At 37.8% G+C, this 21060-nt stretch overlaps 1 protein-coding gene across 3 annotated transcripts in view; it reads right to left on the reverse strand.

The window, feature by feature from the left end:
- The window catches only part of MDFIC (MyoD family inhibitor domain containing), a 76986-nt gene that overhangs the window by 25862 nt on the left and 30064 nt on the right, over positions 1-21060 (reverse strand). The window lies entirely within an intron of this gene.

Below are 21060 nucleotides of genomic sequence, written 5' to 3' on the forward strand. Positions count from 1 at the left end.
TGATACTAAAAATGAAAGCAAAAAAGAAAGTAAAATACTAATACATATCGATATAATAATGATTGGAAAATATCCTTTCCTTATAATAAAAGGCTAATATGCAAATTGACCAAACAGTGGAATGACTGGTCACTAGGACACACACTGACCACCAGGGGCAGTAGCTCAACACAGGAGCTGGCCCCTGGTGGTCAGTGTGCTCCTATAGGGGCAGTGCCACTCAGTCAGAAACCAGGCTCATGGCTAGTAAGAGCATCCTCTGCAGCAACGCTGAGGTTGTCTGACTGATAGCTTAGGCCCACTCCCCACAGGCCTAAGCTGTCAGTCAGACATCCTCTGAGGGCTCCTGGACTGCAAGAGGGTGCAGGCCAGACTGAGGGACACCCACCCCAAGTGAATGAATTTTGTGCCCTGGGCCTCTGGTGTAACATAAATAATAAATACTATGCTTTGTTGAAAAAGAAAGAATTCTTACCATTTGCAACAGCATGGATTGAATTGGAGAGCATTATGCTAAGCAAAATAAGCCAGTCAGAGAAAGATAAATATCACATGATCTCACTCATTTATGGAATATAATGAACAACATAAACTTATGAACAAAAATAGATCCAGAGACAGAGAAGCATCGATCAGACCATCAAACCTCAGAGGGAAGATAGGGGAGGGTGGGGGTAAGGAGGAGAGATCAACCAAAGGACTTGTATGCATGCATATTAACCTAACCAACTGACTCAGACAACAGGGGGGTGAGAGTATTAGTAAAGGGTTCGGGGGACAATTGGGCGATAAGGACACATAGGTAATACCTTAATCAATAATGAAACAATTATTTCTGATAAAAACATAAAAAATAAAAATAAAATAAAATAAGTAAAAATAAAAGAATAAATGTAGAGAAAATATATTTACTAAAGAGGAAAATGAGAAAGGGGGTCATCAAAAGTGACTTTATGAAAGGGCATAAAAACAGAAGGGAAAAAGTGTTTTGTTCTTAAGAAAATTGAAGTTAGGAATCTGAAAAAGTAATTTAACACTCATTCAGCAGAAAAAAATGGATTATTTTCTTTGTATCAGGTCTTCTTTCTGGTACCAGAGATATAGAAGTATTATCTCGCTCTCCCTCAGAAACAGTTAACTACTCCATTATCTTTTGAAATAAAAGGAAAAGAACAATAGATTCATGTATGAAAGCTGGACCATATAGAGAAATACTGTGGGGTGCAATGTTTGATGCCCACGTTCCAGCAGACCATGTAGCAACAGTGCAGCAGTGAGGTTTTCATTAGAGAAGCCACTCTGAATGTAGCCCTTAGCTGGCTAACTCTTGGGAGGATCTCTGTGCTGACAATAGGTTTATTTTTCATTTAAATTAACCAAAATGGATTCTGGGTACTGAAGCCTAGAGCTCTGATCTCCCCAGAAAAAGTTATCTGTTTAGACTGGTAAATAATGAAATTATTAAAATTGTTATTTACTAACATTCCTAAGCAATGCTATCAATGAAAGCATTTCTTCAGTTAAAAACAATAGCAACCACAAAAATATTCATTGTCAAAATTTCCTTTTATAATTTCCTGGAATTTCAGATTCTAAAACTGCTGTTATAATTAGTCTTTTTAATTTATGATTATAACAGTTAGAAAATATAAATTAAATCTGAATACTAAGAGCTCTTCAACTTAGAAAACATAATGTATGAAAGCCATAACCATTATACATGGCATTGATCATGTCTAAAAATGAATGATTATCTGTGATCTAGGACTAGCTAAGACTTGGTATATATTTTTGACAAACACGACAATTTGCATTTTGAGTAGGGCTTTAGCACACATTGTTTACTTCTGTCCTTGTTCAATATCAAAATATCCTATTTATGAATGTACAGATTTCAAGGAAAAGACAAACTGATTTTTTTACTTAATAAACATGGTTTCACATCATCTATTAACATGAATACCTGATTTATAAAAAAAACTAATATATAAATCCCTCTTACTGTTTTTCAATTGTTTAGTAAAGAACAAAGGAGAATAATTGTCAAAAATTAAATATTTGTGAGTATCACAAATTAATAGATGTAAAATGTATCAAAATATTTTGTTTTTCTCCTAACTTCCGATGAAAAGAAGAAAAGGTTACTTGTCTACTTAGAAGCTCTATACACCCTTCTTATAACTAAAATGGGCAGTCCAGGCGTCTGCAGAAGGAGAGCTATTTCTTATGGGTGAGTAACCATTTGATCTAGAGATTAATTTGCTGCTCCTGTAACTCCTTGTATCAAGGAGAATGACATCCTAATGACTGCTATTGAGCATCCAGGTAGTTATACATATTTATCTAAAGGGATGCCAGAGAAGACAGTGAAAGAGAGTTCAAACTAATTTGGTGTTCTTTTCAGAGCACTTTCCAGCAATCTCGCCAATAAGTGGAATGTACTGGGCCACTGTTTCTCTGAAAAGAGTAACTCAAGCAATCGAAGAGCTCCGTTAAGTTGAAATGTCACGGGCCAGTGCTGGGGAGACTTCTTATCAATCAAAAATGGACTGTCCATAAACTGCGATAGTCCATAATCTAAGATAAATTCAAAACCACTATGTAATAGTTCAACGTTCTCGATAATTAAAAATGAAGGAGAACTATAGCTTGCCACCAAATTCTAAAACTGACAAACTGACAGATCCTGTCTTTTTCTATCAAAACTGACTATATGCAAATGACTGGATATGGCTGGAGTGATATTCAAACACATCCTTAATGATTTACCTACTTTTCAGTTTCCAATGATACCCATTTCGGTTGGCAGCTAAAGAATAGTACAGTATTTTTTATTTCCCTGTCACCTAATTATTTTTACTATAGTTTGTATTATGATCAAGAAACCAAGTATTATCTCTTTATTTTAATTTTTTCACATTAAAACTTCCTTAGTTTTATGATTTTGTCAGATGCATGCACTCTCTCTCTCTCTCTCTCTCTCTCTCTCTCTCTCTCTCTCTATATATATATATATATATATATATATATATATATATATGTCAGATCAAAACTGGGTAAGTCCTAGATATATTAGTTATCTCCACAGACATTTATGTTCACTTCCATTGATAGTTTCTCATGGATATGATTTGAATCTTACAGTAAAATTCACCTAAAAGTCAGAAACATGATTTTATTCTCGGATAAAGAACAAAAATACCTGATTGAAAAAAAAAAAAAAGAAAAAAAAAAACAAGAAAAAAAAAACATAACTACTTGGCTTTAGACAGATTTCTTTTTCTTATTGTGTAAAAGTTGTGTATGGCTTAAAAAAAAAAAAAAAAAGACACAACATGCTAATATGGCAACGACAACACAATGCCTCTTAAAACACCGGTGACGCCTAGGGACCCTCACTCTCCCTTTAACGATTCACTGCTCTCATTCAGCTGTCTTTCTTTTTTCAAATCTTTACATATGTGACAGCTCTCAAAAGTAGACCGTAGACCATCTGGCATTTTCAGAGGTGTAACTTGTGCAAATTCAGCTCTATTGGGAGTGCGCTGCTATCTTCTGCCTGCGTTATAAAGGGACAATAGGATGTAGAACTTAAGATTTGTTTTGAATTATTCATTTTTAGCCTGTATATTCAAGAAATTTTACAAACTCTGCATTTTGTACTACATAATCGCCTGCGTTCAAGGTACAAAGAAACTTTTTGACACCTTTTTTCTACAGATAGCTGGCATTTTGTTTGATATGTGAACATTCGGGCATCTGTTATATCATTCTAAACAGGCTAGAGGTTTCTACAAAAGATCCCATTTTAAACTTACTCTATATGGGGGAGGAAAAAAAAGGTATTCTTGATATTCAGTAACAAATGCAAAACGCATCAAAATTTAAATACCAGTTATATGAACATTCAGCATCTTCAAACCTTGATAGCATTGGTAACCCGATTATCATATGTATTGTAAAGACTTTTTTTTAAATCATTGCTCATACAATGCAGCATGATTGTAAGTTTAAGATCCATAATGAATAGTTACAAATGTCTTAAGAAACCCTGTGCTTTCTAGGTTCAGATGTTTTCAATCAGGAAGGAAACCAAGAGAATTAGATCTACTGATTTTCAATAATAATAATAAATAGGGGAGTAATGAGTCAATAGCATGAAATTCTTTTGATAACTTTTTTTTTAAATGTGTGATATTGTAGCTTAGTAATAACTATACTTGGAACTGCGCCTACTGGAGAAGCAACAAAAGCAACATTTTTCCCTGGCATATAATCTATTACCATGTGCAAATCATCTGCAGCGGCTGGCCTCTTTACATAAAATTTAATAAAACTACAAAAGAATTATGCCATTTTTTTCAAATGGTCGTTGTACAAAAAAAAAAATCAAAATTAAAAGCTTAGAGTTTAAAATTGTCAGTAACAAAATGATCTAAATAGAATATGTGGGGAGAGAGGAGTAAAAATGACTTGGTGCAAATTGAAATTATTTTCCCCAAAGATAGTTATCGATATAAGCTTTTACGGGGTACCCAGTAACGCTGCTACTCTGTAATCACTTTGATATTGAGGCAAACACACACATGCAAACACATGCACCACGGTAGAGATTTTACTTATATATACACACATATAAAACAAAACTGTTTTATTATATAATGACAAATTTATTATTACATATGCATGTATGTACGATATGCACAAATATAATAAAACTATCTTATTGTACTTATGTAAATTCAGGCTGAAATAAATGTGTTAATGGACAACTCTGTCCATCAGCTTGTTGCAAACCTTCCTCAGGGGGCAGACCCCCAGTGGCCCCTGCAGCCTAGCACTTACACGGTCTGGAAGCTCCTGGCATTTTCTCCCTCTGTCTCCTTAGTTCCACTCCAAGGGCCTCCAGAAATTTTGTATTTACCTCTTGAACTTCTGAACTCTTTCATCAGATATTGTATCCCATATTTATTTTATTTACTAATATATATATATATTAATATATTAAAATAGTTTGGAATTGTGACTTTTTGGGAACATTAACCAATTTGAGAATACCAGTCAAATTCTGTGACTGCATGACTGGGAATTTGCGGGACGGAAGGGATTTTCTTATGATGATATCATACATCTAATAGTATTTCAACAGTAATTCAGTTTTCACTATTGCAGAATAAATCAGTGGTGAGAGGGGTTGGAAATTCTTCCCAAAACAAGACAATAAAACTTAAGAGCTTGTTTAGAGAATCAATCATTTTTCTGTGTTTGGGGGGGAAAATAGAAAGCACTGAAGCATGTTTAAGTCAAACCTGGAAGCGGGGGTGGGGGGGGGGTGGGGGGGGGTGGTTACTAGCTTTCCCACAAATCCCTTCTCGCCATTGTTCTGGGCTCGTGGCCGAACTACTTCCCAGCTTTCCTTGCGTTGGGTGCAGTCATGTGTCTGTGACAGCTCTCAGTAATGAAAGCAGAGATTATTTCTGCTACTTCTAGTTCTTGGCCTTCAGACTTTCCTGTGCTCTGTCTATGCCTTCTTTCTTGCCTGGGCAGCAGCTGAGGGCAGTATCTTAACCCAGTGGTCGGCAAATTCATTAGTCAACAGAGCCAAGTATCAACAAGACAACGATTGAAAGTTGAGAGCCAAATTTTTAAAACTTAAACTTCTTCTAACACCACTTCTTCAAAATAGACTTTCCCTGGCCGTGGTATTTTGTGAAGAGTTACACTCAAGGGGCCAAAGAGCCACATGTGGCTCGTGAGCCACAATTTGCCGACCACTATCTTAAGGGATGCTGGAAAAAACAGACAGAAGGCATCTGCCTGTCAGTGGGAAGAAGAGCCTCCCACCTCATACTACTGCATTCATCTCTTTAGCCAGGAGATGAATGCTGGGATTCACAGTGAGAACACATTAACAGCTTCCACCAAGGCCTTCTAACAACCTGGTATGGTCTAGATACATGTACTTGAACTGCATCTTCCCAAGTGACCCCAAAAATACCACATTCATTAGAAAAAACACACACAACATATTAGCAGAACAAAGGCCACCCCCAATCCATAGACTGATAGAAAGCAGCCAGCAGCGGCTCAGCTGGGCAATGCAGGAGCCTAAGCATCACGGAGTTTGGAGGAGAGGCACTCAGCCTGCTCTGCTGTTTGAAGACAAGTTCCTCCCTCCCTCCAAGTCCTCTCCTTACCACAGCGGGAGGAAGCCAGCCAGGTGGCCAACCAGCCCGCTCTGCTTGGGATAAAGGGAGGCGCTGGGCTCAGAACTTTCCGTTTGAAAGCGAGGACGGTCCCAACCAAAATGCACGAGTCCGTCACTTCTATCAGCAGCAAATGTGCACAACTGCCTTCCTCACAGAGACGATGGGATGCGCATAGGCTTTGGAAGGACATTGCAGTCTGAATTCTAGGCCCAGTGGGTCCTGGCTCTTTGAACTTGAGAAACGTACCTTATCTCCCTGGGCATTCAGAGCATCACTGGCAAATGAGGGCAAATGAGAGGGGACTGGGTTCCTTTAACTTCCCAGTTCCATCCCTTTTTGCCCCCCTCTTTCCTACTTTTCTGCCTTTTTTTTTTTCTGATTTACTATTTGGCTTTCATTTTTTTATTCTGTGTCATCAGAGGTTTCTTCTTCTTTTTTTCTGTACAGCAACCCAAACCTTCTTGTAAATGAACAGGTTTTAAATAAATACACAAACATTATCTTCATTTTTTTCAGAAAAAAAAAAAAACATGACTTGATAGGAAATTAAAATCAAAAGTAAAGATTAAGAAATTCAGTCAGACGTTTTCTTTTAAGATTTGCATGTATTACTGAAAAGTCCCTAAACAGTAAACCAATAACAAAAATCTTTATCTTCTCCAATTGCAACTTTACTCTAATGCTTTTTTAATTTATCTTTATTGTTGAAAGTATTACATATGTCCCCTTTTGTTCCCCATCAATCTCTTCTAGCCTGCAGTACCCCCCCACCCCCGCCCCAGCCTTTACCATGCTATTTTCTGTGTACATGGGTTATGAATACATGCATTTAAGCTCTTTGGTTAATCTCTTCCCACCCACCCAACCTCGCCTTCCCTCTTAGATTCATCAGACTGTTACATGTTTCTGTGTCTCTGGATCTATTTTGTTCATCAGTTTATTTTGTTCTTTAGATTCCATATATGAGTGAGATCATATGATACTTATCTTTCTTTAACTGGCTTATTTCACTTAGCATGATACTCTCCAGGTCCTTCCATGCTGTCTCAAAGGATAAGAGACTCTTCTTTGGTGTAAGTGTACCACAGCTTTTTTATCCACTTATCTACTGATGGGCACTTGGGCTGTTTCCAGATCTTGTCTATTGTAAATTGTGCTGCTGTGAACACAGTGGTGCATACATTCTTTCTGATTGGTGTTTCAGGTTTCTTACATGTATTCCATGAAGTGGGATCTAATGCTTGTGTGTTTTTTTATCCTCAAATGAATGACAAGTTTGGCCTTATTTAATGTCAGCTATTGTACATTATAGTTTCTAGTTAATTTATCAGGATTACATGAGCCTATCTGTCATATATTTGAGAAAAGAATATTGTCAGTTTACATTAGCAGATTTTATTATGGATTGTGGTCTGCAAGTTTTATTTTCATGTTTTATATATTTAGTATATATAATTTATATTTGTTGTATATCATTTGTTCTTTGACTCAACTCAAAGTTGCCCTCTGCTTAGAATTATTTATAACTCTATAATAATTATATCTAAATGAATGTATATAAACCTATATTTTACAGAAAATAAATATCCTAAAGAGTGTTTTCGTATGACAAAAAATATATTAATTCAATAAAAAGAGAGCACAAAGAAATAATCTTCCAGCAACCTGTTGTACATACTGAAAATTTTATAAGTCGATGACTTTACAAGTAATAATATCTTAATGGTCTTTTGAAGAATCACTCCTGATTTTTCTCATAGGTAATAATGGGCATATTCAAAACAAATATCTTTAAGATATAAAAGGCATTTCTTTTGTTTTGAATGAATCAATTAGTGGGTAGGCAGAAATTTGAAAAGTACTTAAACTGCTATCAGTCCATGGGACACAGATCCTATGTATAATAGTAAGACTGGAGCTTCAGGGTAACTGTAGAAAACTACTCACAAGTGAATTTATTGGACTTCATGTGGCTTTCAGTAAACAACAAACTCCATTCTAACTTGTCAAGATAAAGCCAACTGAAAAGAGTAGGCAACTTTTAGTAAAGAAAACTGTTTTTAAATGCAAGCAACATATCCCTAACCAGCAACAGTCACGTAAGAAAACTGAAGAAGGTACTGCCCTCTGTACTGACACATTTAAAAAACCTTCCTTGCCTGAGAGCAGGCCTTGGTAGCAGAGCAAAGGCTGAATTGCCTTTCTGCGATTCACAGGTATACAGGCATAAGCAACAGCTCTAGCCTGTGACATGGAACCTTTAAAGTTCATATCATTGTACATGCTAGCTGAGTTTCAGCAGCCACATTTTTTCTTACAGTCTAAATTCAGTGCACTGGGTAGGCAAATGTGAAGTGCTGAAAAATGGAATAGGGAATATTAGGGAGGTGCAAGACCTGTGAAAGCCTAACGCTCCAGCCTCTCTCAAGTGCCTCACCTGCCCACTGCCCATTGGTGTTCACATAACTCATTCACAAAGGATACAGCCTAGGGAAGGAGCAGCCATCCTTGGGTCAAGCCTTATCACTCAGAGAGGTAGATCCAGTGACAGGAAGCCATTAAATTGAGACTAAAGGAGGCACAGGGAGCTCAGAGCCCTAAAACCAATGTGGTAAGCAATGGACTGCAGTCAAAGATCATTATGTGACACAACTTTTGGTGGCAGTTACCAGAAATGAAGTCCTCTACCACCATGCCCCCCCCCAAAAAAAAAACACACAAAACAACAACAACAAACAAACCAGATATTGCTGCTAATAAAGATGTTAAAGAAATTCTAGTGCTAGAAAAATCCCTAGCTTAGCAAATAAAGGCTTGTGATTGTTCCACCCTAAAGCAATCCCTGAATCCAATCCCTGGACCCCGTATTACCAACAAGAAAAGAACTATGAAGGCCCCTGCAAAAGAGCCTTCTGAACCCCTTCTCAGAGATGGCCGGGAAGTACACCCATCAAGGGAAGCTTAGCAGGTAATCCTGGGGTAAACCCGGCCAAGTTTAAGGAAGAAACTCAGTAGAGAGATGTTGATGATAGTTCAAGGCTACATCATCTTTTATAGTCCTTATCCAGGGAAAATGGATATTCCTTGGACCAGCACTATACTTGAGAAATTTCAGTACAACTACCTACGCTATACTCCCTTCACCATTATCAATCAGATATGTTTAAGCCATAAGTTATAGGATCATAAAGAGCTACATCCAAAATTGATCAAGATCAAATTTTCCAATCATTTCAGGAGAATACCATTGCCAAGAGTCTGGAACAATGACTGCCTAGCACTAGCTCTAGACGCATCATCTTGATGTGGCTTTCCTTTGTCTCTCATTAGGCGGAGGCAGAGTACACCTGCTGTGTTGGAAAGATAACTGGGTCTCATTAGGTAGGAATATTTTAAAAGCATATGTACAGACCCAAAACGTGTCTGCAAATTCACACACACAGGTCAGTGCTGGTCAGCCAAGAACTGGACCATAATAAACACCTACTCTTCATCCATCCAACATCATAACCATTATTCCAGCAGCAGTATACATTTAGTGACAACAACTCTTCCCAAAATGAAGCACTTTGAGTTATGTATTGTACATTCTGTACAGAGAGCTTAACAACACCGAGGATTTGCTGACTTGCCTTTGTTATAGAGCGAGCGCCTTAAGGACACGATTCCGTCTTCTTAGAGTTCCATCAACCTCATCAGGCACACACCTGCTGACAGAGAGCCGTGTGCATGTTCAGCACCCAGTGGACACCCAGTGAAAATTAACTGATGATGATGAATTATACCAGCTTTTAAGCTGTCACTGGATCCTAGTACGTAACAACCTTCCTGAATAAATCAAGCAACAGTTTGGTATTCGATACCATTATAAACTTCATCCTTCACCTTCATGAGCCTAGGGAATTGCTGTAAAAGCATAATATGTGGATAGTGGCATCATAGAAAGGACTCAAAAATTCTTTCTGTTATAATAAGGGAATGAGAGATTAAGTTATAGATAGCACAGTATCAATAGGGAAATTCATCAAAAATACCAGTTAAGTGACACTTTTGAAAAACATCAGAAAAAAAGCCAGTACCATGTTATAGATCTAAACGCCCCCCTCCCCCCCCCCCAATAAAAGTAAACCCAGCTTACTGTATAAGTAAAACGGGTATCTCCTTGAGGTTGGCGCAGTGGAAAGGCAGATGAAACCTCAGGAGATACGGAATTAGACAGAGGGAAGTATGAATTGCTACCTTCACACTTAAAAAGTAAATTTATTTCCAGGAGCTTATCCAAGGTAAATCAGAAGAAAAGTAAATTCTGTTCTTACGAATTCCCCAGAGCTTTAGGAGAGCTCACAACCTTCAAAGTTCATTGGTGAGTATTTGTTATTAGAATAGCTTTTCACTCTTCAATAAATTCCTTTAAGATATGGTCTGACACCAAGACACCTTTGTGCTTTAGTCCTAATAGCAATTCTCATTATAGATGAAGTTTTTCTGACATAATTTGAAAATTTATGATTCCAAGCAAAGCTTTCAGAATTGACTCTAAGACAGGGCTGGTCTTAATTATCATGTCCAACCTTGATAGGTGATCCTGACACGTTCCCAGCATAAGGAAGTAATGAATATGCTGCTTATCTGATATGATAACAATATCCAGGAAAACGGTGCAATAAAGTTTTCCAAACCTGCAGAGATATATTCACATATATAAATATTAAATTCCTTTATTATAAATTGCAGCTTAAAGATAATGGAAAGCTTTCAATATGGAAGTGAGTAAGTCACAATTACACTATTTGCTCATTATTCTCATCTTGTCTTTTTCCTGAGATGAAATCTCTCCCTCCTGCCTCATTACAGGGCTGCTTTAAAATCTGAGGAATGTGAGTTTTAGATTGCTTCATCAATGTATCAAGGCCATTTGAACCTCTGTGGGAATAAAATGTTACCCAAACTTCAACACAAGGAAGTGGCTAAACACTAAGGAACAAAATCATTAACCATATTTAAATATTAATATGAGTGAGACTATTTATACAAACATTTCTTCTTCTAATTTCACATTAAAACCCCCTAAAACTGTCGAGGTAAGTTTGGCTGCAAACTAAAGTTATTATAAAATACTAGTGGCCTGGTGCATGAGTTTGTGCAAGGGTGGAGTCCAACTGGCCCACCAGATGGGGCCAGGTGGTGAGGGGAGGGGCCACGGGCAGTTGGCTCCACCCTCAATCCGGATGGGTGGAATCTGGGGTGGGGCCTGCTGGGGGAGGGGCTGCAGGCAATTGGCTGGCCAGCCCCATCCCTGATCAGGGTTTTGGGGGCCGATTGCGAGGCGGGTGGGCCAGGAGGAGGGGCCGACTAAGGCCCAGATTAGGCTGGTTGGCTGCCACAGCGTGTGGCATAGCCACCAGTTGTTCGAGTAGCTGGGCTTTTATAAGATAGACTTATGGAGTATATGCTATAGTGCTGGCCACTATTCCTGGCATAAAGGATATTACTGAACAAAACTTACAAACACCTTGCCCTCACAGAGCTTACAGATATTTATTATCTCACATGATAAGAAATCCAAAGACAGGCCATCTCCAGTATGACTAATTTTGCAGGTTCAATGTCTTCACTGACATCTTTGGCAAGTCAACTCTCCCATCTGATTACCCTCTCATAGTTATAAGACTCTCTGATGCTACTCCAGATGTCACATCTAGAGATGATGACAGCCTTGATAAAGGAAGGTATTCTTTCTAACCATCTCTTTAGAATACAAAAATTCCTTTTCTATAAAGCTTCTAGGAGACATCCCATTGGTCAGCTCTGGGTCACATGCTGATTTCAAAGCTCCTTCTTCTCTGCCCCCAAAACAAAAATTGTTTCAAGATCTTCCCTCTCCACAGGACTACATGCTCCTCTGAGGCAAGAAGCATGTCATCCACTCATTTGACATCCACTCAATGAACACTGAAGTGTTATAACCAAGTGCCCAGCACTTTTGAGTATCTGCTCCAGCACCTAGAACAGTGGTCACTTAGAATAACCAATAAAGGAACAATAGGAGGAAAAATACTATTCAACAGCTCACAATTTCAATCATTTAAATACATCTTAATAAGAACATATCACTTACCTAGGAAAGTAAATAAGGGAAACACACAACAATTGCCTTTTTCCACCCTCTCTGTAATGACTTCTGTTTAACCTAGGTGATTCTAGAACCTCTAGCCAAGTTTCTTCATCCTCCAAACCCCAGAAGCTATGCCACACACATTGTGCAATTAAACAACCAGTTATTATTTGGAATTCAACTGAATTGGAAAAAGGATAATGTCATATTTATTCATCACCACAGATCTCATGTTTATTTCATCAACATTTAGAAGAGTATTACTCTCTCTACAATGGTAGACAAAAAGTTATAAATAACTGGAACTATTAAAAAACCAACAACCCAAACTCTAAGAGATCTTAACACTTGAAGAAAAAGAGTGGATACAAACGCTCATTATATATGAAATATGTTGGTATGTGTTACTCATTCTTTTATCAAATATTTATTGAACATCTATGTATTAGACATAGTATTAAGACTAGTTAAATAGAAACGTATTAGATATGTAACTAAACAAATAGTAAAGAGGGTATACAATCTGAAATAATGGTAATGCTATAAAAGTACTACTATCACAAAGAATAGAAAAGCCAACTCTGTTGGTCTGGATAGCTAGGAATGGCATTTCAACAGAGACCTGAGGGGAAGAGGCCTTCAAAGAGAATGAGTAACAGGTTTCAGGCCAGACTAACAACACCAGCCATGCCCTGAAGCAGACCAGGTCAGCATGCTTATTGAACCTGTTGTAAAGCCAGTGTGGCTACAGAATACTTCCATGGCCATACATTTACTGACCAATTAAAATGATAAATATTAACAAATATATTGGAGAAGAATGAAATGTGCTTCTGTAAATGCTTCTTGTCAATATTCTTCCAGATATTGTGCTTCTTTACTATGTAACTATTACTATAATCAAGTATTTACTTATAAGACCACTCTCAGTATAACTGACCAGAAATAGCTTAAATAAATACAGTCAATCAAGATACTCCCAATAAGAGTTTCTAGGAAGTTACATAAAAGGGCCACCAATTGCATATAAATGTAAACTATAATCACAATTTGGAATGTTAAGAAACATGTGTAGAAATCTTATCCTTTGATTACTTTCAAAAAGAGAAAACCCATCCATTTCTCTGCAATGTACAAATTTATTGATATTGAAATAGGATAAAAATTGTTCTGAAGCTCCAGAAAATAGCATGAATTATTCGATGTTCTTTAATAGTAGAATGAATGGTTGTGAGGGAATCTTGCTATTCTTCTTATGAATTCACTCCTATTTTAGAAATGACACTATCACTCTGTTTCGTATTTATCTTCACATTTTTTTAATTCCAATTTCCTAAAACAGACACCTTTCTTCATTTAAAACATAATTCTCTACCAGTAACCCTCAACTTTGTTCCAACCCCACAGGGTTTATTTGAATAACACACACCCGTTAGTGATAGCTTGTGTGGTTTCAAAAACTATACTCCCTCTCCAGGGATTACCTTATCTCTTGCCTTGTGCACTGCCCTGGAGAACCCTAATTCTAATACTGGAACTACAGATGGATAGAAAGCTGACCAAGAGCAATTTTTATCATAAAGGCAAACTCTTAGGGGAGAACAAAATGAGCAATTAGACGGTGAATTGAATAAGCCTGTCTACCTGGGGCTTTAAAAATTCCTATTAATTTCTAGTAACTATTTTCTATTAATCTAGCCTTCCAAATGCCACACAAACCACATTGTGGGTCACAAACTGCAAGTGACAACTACCTGTTCTCATTGATAATCAAAGACCATTTTCAAAAAGATAGCCCTACTTCTGCCACTAACTACATGGGCATCTTTGGACAAACTGTATGCCTGTGGCTGCTTCCATTTGTCAACTAAAAAACACAGAGTTTAAACACACTGGTAACAGTTATTCTCATCACTGTGCATCATAATGTCCACCTACAAACCATTCAGGTTTTCATGTTTGACCTTCTACCAACCTCATGAGGTAGCGAGGGCAGGAATACCTCCATCTATATTCTGAAGATGCAGAAGTTGAAGCTCTAAGAAAAAAGTGGCCCAGTACCCCATGGCAAATAAGTTTGAGGCAGGATTAGATTATAAATTATAGCATTTTACACCTCACTATACACACACAGCCTTTTTCTAAACACTGCCGTTGTGTGCTGCCCTCTTACTATGTCTGACCAGGAGCTGACTGACAAGTAAAACAAGCTTCTGGCCATTACTTCATTTTCAGTTTTGTTCCATATGCTTTGCTATTATTATTTAGAACATGGTGGTCAAGCTAACTGACTAGGCACATGTGTTACCTTCTTGTATTAAAAAAAAAAAAAAAAGCCCCCTTCTATGTTTATACCTGGCATCTGTGACACCTCCAGCTCTTCTGGTCTTCATGCAGTCACTGACAGGAGGTGAGATTTTAAGTATTTTTAAAATTTTAGGGCGTACTAGGATGAATAGCATCAGGCCTGACTGAGGGGAAACACTTTCAATTGAAGCAGCCCTTATGAAGACTTACAAAAATTAAGTTACCTGAATAACAATAATTTTCCAAGGGGCTGAGTTTTAGTATTTTGCCAAAAAAATACCATAGGGATTCATTGTCGCTGAGACACATGTAATAATAAGCCTCTCTTAGAAACAGACCATCCGCAAATATTCCCGCATTTGTATTACTATGAAAGGCAGTGAAAACAGCAGTGCCAGCAAATAAAAGGGAAAAGAGTGCCAGCAAATAAAAGGGAAAAGAGTAAAACCGTCCCAAAACGTTCCAGATCGTACGTGCTCCCCAAGAATTGCTATTCTAGGACCATAAACTACCCATCTTTTCAATTCATTGCAGTTCAGTGTTTCATGCACTAAAATATGCCATCATTGCTGACATAGCATAGATGCTAGAATCGCATCTACTCAGCCTACCAGAGCTGGGGGTTCTGACTCTGTGAGTTTTGTTAGCCCATTTTGTTTTTTAAGTGATACTGGGCTTTTGTGAGTTTTTAGTAAAAAACAAACAAAATTAAATGGGGAAATGAGCACTCCCACACATTTGTGCTCTTTGCACATTAAATAGGCACTCTTCGAACTGTTCCATTTATATAGTTTTACTTGAACACTGTAGATGTCATCAGAAAAACAAACTAAATTAAAGACTTCTCACCAGGGAGTGTTATAACAAACGCCTGGTTTAATTTAGGCTTAAGGGGGACAAGGAACTGATCATGTACCCAATGCTTATCCAAATAAACAAACCTGAAAAAGATGCTCAGCCAGGAGGGCTGGCACCCTTGGCTAAGTAATGGGCAGTTTCTCAGGAAGAGAACTTCTGAACATATTTAACATAACAATGACAGACTACGCCAATTTCAGAGTGCAAAAAATGAGAAGGTACAGTATTTTGTTTATGTGTCTCAAAACCCCAGGAGTAGGTGGCAAGCTGCTTGCATAACATGTTACACGACATATATTGTGTATATTATAGACTATTCCCACCATAGAACTGGAAGCTTGGATAGAACTCCCCCAAGGTGAAACTGATTAGATATTCTACAGTGCAAGAACAGTTCAGTTTAGAATATTTATTCCTGATAGCAAAGTAATTCCTTCTAGAGAGGCAGTTTTTTCCATTTTACTTAATAAAATGAATTTATTCCAAACTCTGTTCCTCCCTTCCTCCCTCATAATATATTTATTCCACAACTCTAAGTCTTCTTACTCTGTAAGTGCTGATGTTTCTGGAGAAGATCCGTTATTCAGTGTTTTGTAAAAGAATAATTCTTAATAATTAAATGGCCCAAATACTTTTAAATGCTTCAATATCGTGATACTGATTATTATTACACAAGAAATTTATTATTGTTGTTTTATTGGGTGCAAACAATGGCACCCACAATTATATAGAACTTAATGTTTTCCCAGCAGGCCTATAAATATGTGTTATTCTTCTTCTTTTAGTAGCTACTCCTAAGTGAGCAAACTATAAACTTTTATACAGTAAGAATGGTTTAAAATTGCCTCTAATAAATCTTCTCAGTGTTATGCTATACTTCTATACCATTGAAAGAAATCGCTGATATTGCACAAAGTTTTGAAATACACTGTTCTCCAAAGTATATGCTTCATCAGCAATTTATTTTAACATCCACATCTCCCTCTCAAAGGGAATTCAAACTAATTATGTATTGTCCCAAATGCCTAGATACCACTGATACCATATGAATTCATATATTATTCAAAAAGCCGATCTTTTTTTTTTTTACTTATTAATATGACTCTTAGGTAAACTGTATCTCTATTACAAGGGACTTTGCTTTACTCCAAGAACAAACTCTAGCTATAATAGTTAAGGAAATATTCTTTCCAATATATCCGCAAACACTTGATTAGAAAGCTACTTATTCCAGAGATTTTTAACTGAAAAAGACAGCTTACTCCAATTCTAGACAGAATGTCAAAAGGAGATGAAAGAAGCAGACATTTGTAATTCTTCAGGCAAAAGGACTTTTATTCTTAAAAAATAGACTCATGTATAACATACTAGTAAACCTTGATTTGGGTTTAATATATCAATGTTCCTAATATAATAATTCCTATAGCTATAACAAGTTTCATTGTGCCACCAACCTCGTGCCATTTAACAAGGCTCCAAGTGCAAATTATAACAGTTATTTTCCCAATATTATGAAACAGATTACACTTATACATTGATACCACAAAAAGAACAGCGGATGCTAAGATTCTCCGTCTTGGAATGAGACCAAGTTTTCATGGAGGCAAGGAGTCAATAGTTCTGAAAACTAAAAAGCCCTTTTCTAAGATATCAAGTACATATTAAATATATTTAGAGCAGGAATTGCCTTGAATTATTCACAACAAAGATGAAATCCTAAAGGAGTATGATATATAATGCAATTTTCCCAATTTTTGTTCTGACCCAATACAAAGGCAGGATTCAGTCACATCATTAATAGTGATAAGAGTGGCAATAATTTGAACGAGGGAAATATACAATAGAATTTGGGGCTTTAAATTAGGTAATACTTTGGGAAAACTGCCAACTCCCCTGTGGTTTTGAAGCAATCTCTAGGACACCACAGCCACAAAGTCTTTACTCTTCCCTCTACTTGCTTGATTTGAGACTCTCTGCTGGGTGACCAGGATATCAGCCTTCCAGCAGCAGAATGGCGACCTGACTTTCTGAGCTCAGTGTCATCTACAGATAATGCCTCTCCATCTGCCTCATAAAGCTGCTGAAAGGCCCAGTTAGATCACCAATTTGAAAATTTTCATTAACTCTAAAAAGCTCTAATTAATAATATTGCCAACATTACTGATAAAAAGCACCCTTCGGTACACATGGACTGGGGACTGAGGAAATGAGCTCCATAAGAGAAACAAAGACAGTCAATCCTCGTTTGAAGGCCATTGACTACAGCTTAAACAATTCACAGCTGTCAGTCTCCTACAGAGAAGCTAAACGTTGTCAAAAGGTACAGACTTTCATTTATTCAACAATTAACACATAAGCGTTAGGAACAAACTCTGTGCCCGGCCCTGGGTAGGCTACGCACTGTGCGGGCCACAGAGCAGAATGAGATGCCAATCCTGCCTCTGAGGGACCTCCTGTTCGGTGACAGGAAGAGGCTCATCACTATGCGCGCTGCAATCTGGAAATTAACGAGTCCTTTAGGAGAGAGGAAGATAAGCACTGCGAGTCCAGACGAGGGGAAATCACAGAAGGCCTACCCACATGTCAGGAGGAGTGAGGAGACAGCAACTTGAGTGAAGCTCAGGAGAAGGAAAATGCCAGACTCGTAGTGGGAAGAGCCAAGGATGCATTTTGGCCATGGCAGAAGTTGATATAGGAAAGTAGTGGAGAAAAAAAAAAGAAAAGAAAAAAAGCACAATTTATTATATTCCCACAACCAATCAACCAAAATAGTCTACTGGAAGTGCACTGTGGTCCTGGGATGATGCTAATTGCTGGGATGCAGCTTAAAGCCGACAGACATTAGTCATGGAATAGCAAAAATACATGTAAGATTGTGACAATGGCTGGGAAAGAAAGGGTTCCATGGGGAATAAAGAGACTCATTTTAGATTGAGAGGTCTGGGAAGGCCTCTTTTTGGAAGTGACAATTAAGTCTGGAGGGAGAGTTGGTATGCAAAAGCCCGGAAACAGAGAGAACGCTGGGCACTGGAGGCACAAGAAGAAGCCAGTGCAGCTGGAGAAGCAGAGAGAGGGAGGAGAGGGGCAGAGAGGGGTGAAGATTCAAGCAACAAACACATCCTGTTAAATGCTACAGAAAGAGTGAAGACTAAGGAAGGTCAATTGGGAAAACTGATGCATCAAGTTCAAAGACTATTTTAGTTGTATTTAACCTTTTCAGGACAGAGATGAAGATGGGCTAATGTTATCAGCCAAGTGCCCCAGAACGGGTGTTAATATACCCAGGTACCGAGGAGCTGGTGGTAATATAACTTTAAATGTCTCACAATGAAGGAATTAGAATATAATCTGAGTCTTTATAGAACAATGTCATAACAGCAAAGGGCAACAATAGACCAAAAAGGGAAATTAACTAGAAATAAAAATAACAGGTGAATGGTAGGGATGACTTGGTTACGATTAGAGATCACACGTTTATAGTAGAGTTAATCCTCTGTTATATAACACTAGAGGCCTGGTGCACAAGATTTGTGCAATGGGGGTGGGGGTTCCTTGGCCTGGCCTGCACCCTCTCACAGGGGGCGGAGGGATGAGGGGGGGAGGGGAGCAGGCCTAAGCTGTCAGTCAGACATCCTTAGCACTGCTGCTGAGGCGGGAGAGGCTCCCACCACCACCCACCACCGCTGCACTCACCAGCCATGAGCCCGCATTCTGGCTGAGCAGCGCTCCCCCTGTGGGAGCACACTGACCACCAGGGGGCAGCTCCTGCATTGAGCATCTGCCTCCTGGTGGTGTGTGTCTAGCAACTGATTGTTCCGCAGTTTGGTCGATTTGCATATTAGCAATTTATTATATAGGATTTTTTCTCTGTGTTCCACAGCCCTTGGAACCTCAAACTGATGGTGGGGTTGTTGCCTTCATTTCAGCATAAGCTTGGAAGATATGGCATAAGGTCATAGAATTTGGAAGATAATGAAAGATCGTTTGAGGTTCTCTTAGACGGTCATGAAAAAAAACAACAACAAGGCAGATGAAGTGAAGGGTTTGGAAAGAACAGAGAAGATTGGGCATAATTATGAAAGCACAGCAAAATATTTTAATGGAGCACAACTCGGTGATAACAAGGCCCAAGGTTGTCCATATTTATAAGATGGCTAAAGTGACATGTGAGGTCTTTAGAATTAAAAAAGGCAATAATCAATGTGATCTCAAATAAGTTTTTTAAAATCTACATTAAACACTGGGAAGTCTTGACTTAGAGGACAATTAAAATACTACTTAGGGGTCAAATAATTTATGCTAGAAGGTGGAGGAGGCATGAATAAAGAGTTAAAACAATATCATAATCACCACTTCACACTAAACACAGTTGGCTCATTTAAGGTTCTGCCATCTGATTTCCAGTTTCCATGGGAATTAATGTACTACCAGCATCCCTTTGCATCAACTTTTTAGGTACTAGATTGGCAACTAGCTCCAATTTAACGTTGAAATAGTCAGATGATCTTATAGCTTGAAAATGTATATCCCGCCTTGAATTAGTCCAAGCAAATTTGGACTTTATGGCAAATGTCAGTATTATTTAAACCTCTATAAAATATTTTTATTAAATATATATTTCATTGGAAAATAATATTTGAAATAATTCCTTTTGTTTAAAAATTAAAAGGCAAGTTTATAAATATTTTAAATAAAAAATACTGACTGGCTTTTCTTGTTTCTTTCCAAATGTAAAGGCAGACCAAAAAATCAACCATCTTAAACTAGCAAAAGTAAAAAAAAAAAAAAAAATACTGAAAACTTAAATCTGTAGGAATATGGATTTAATTTTACACTTCTAATAGTAAATATTCATATTCAGATCTATAAGATTTTTGAAAATTTACTGAATATGAGAGAAGTGCAATAAGAAGGACTGAACTCAAAGAAATGGAAGGAAAATTATAATTACACATGATCACACTGTTCCATGGGTGTGTTATTGTCACGGCTGCTGCCTACATTATTAATCACCTTTGTGATTATGACAGCACCTTCGTAGGCTGAAAGAATATGGAGAATATAACCTGCAAAGCTAGGCCTTTACATAGATGATACATTAATATATTTTTCATAAAGACAGGAATGATGGGCAGCATCCATGGATGAGATGTGTAGTCTTTTAACAATGACATCGGCATGAATCAATTATATGTTACAATTTGAGATGGAGGGAATCTTTTTTTTTCCCCCTTAAATTTCCCAGTCCAAGTTCTAAAGAACCATGGAACATGTATTTAATTAAATAATGTTCCACAGCAGCACCAATTCCTCCACCCACTGTCTTCTCTGGTTCACTTGATGTAATTTAACCCTCTCCTATCAGCACTGAGGGTTTTAAAAGAGATTTCTCTGAATTCTGTGTGTCTTGCTATAGATCCCAGGGATCTGGCAAAAATCCAGCTTCTGTGGAGCATGGATTTATCACCGAGTCTGAAGGACTCCTTGAGAGAAACACTGGACCAGTAGTAGTATTAACTCCCAGCTGCACTGTAGCAAAGGGATAACGGAGCTTCTGGGTGGGGTGCAGAG

Source organism: Pipistrellus hanaki (genome assembly GCF_964339955.1).
Source record: "Pipistrellus hanaki genome assembly, chromosome: 10".
Lineage (NCBI taxonomy): Eukaryota > Metazoa > Chordata > Mammalia > Chiroptera > Vespertilionidae > Pipistrellus > Pipistrellus hanaki.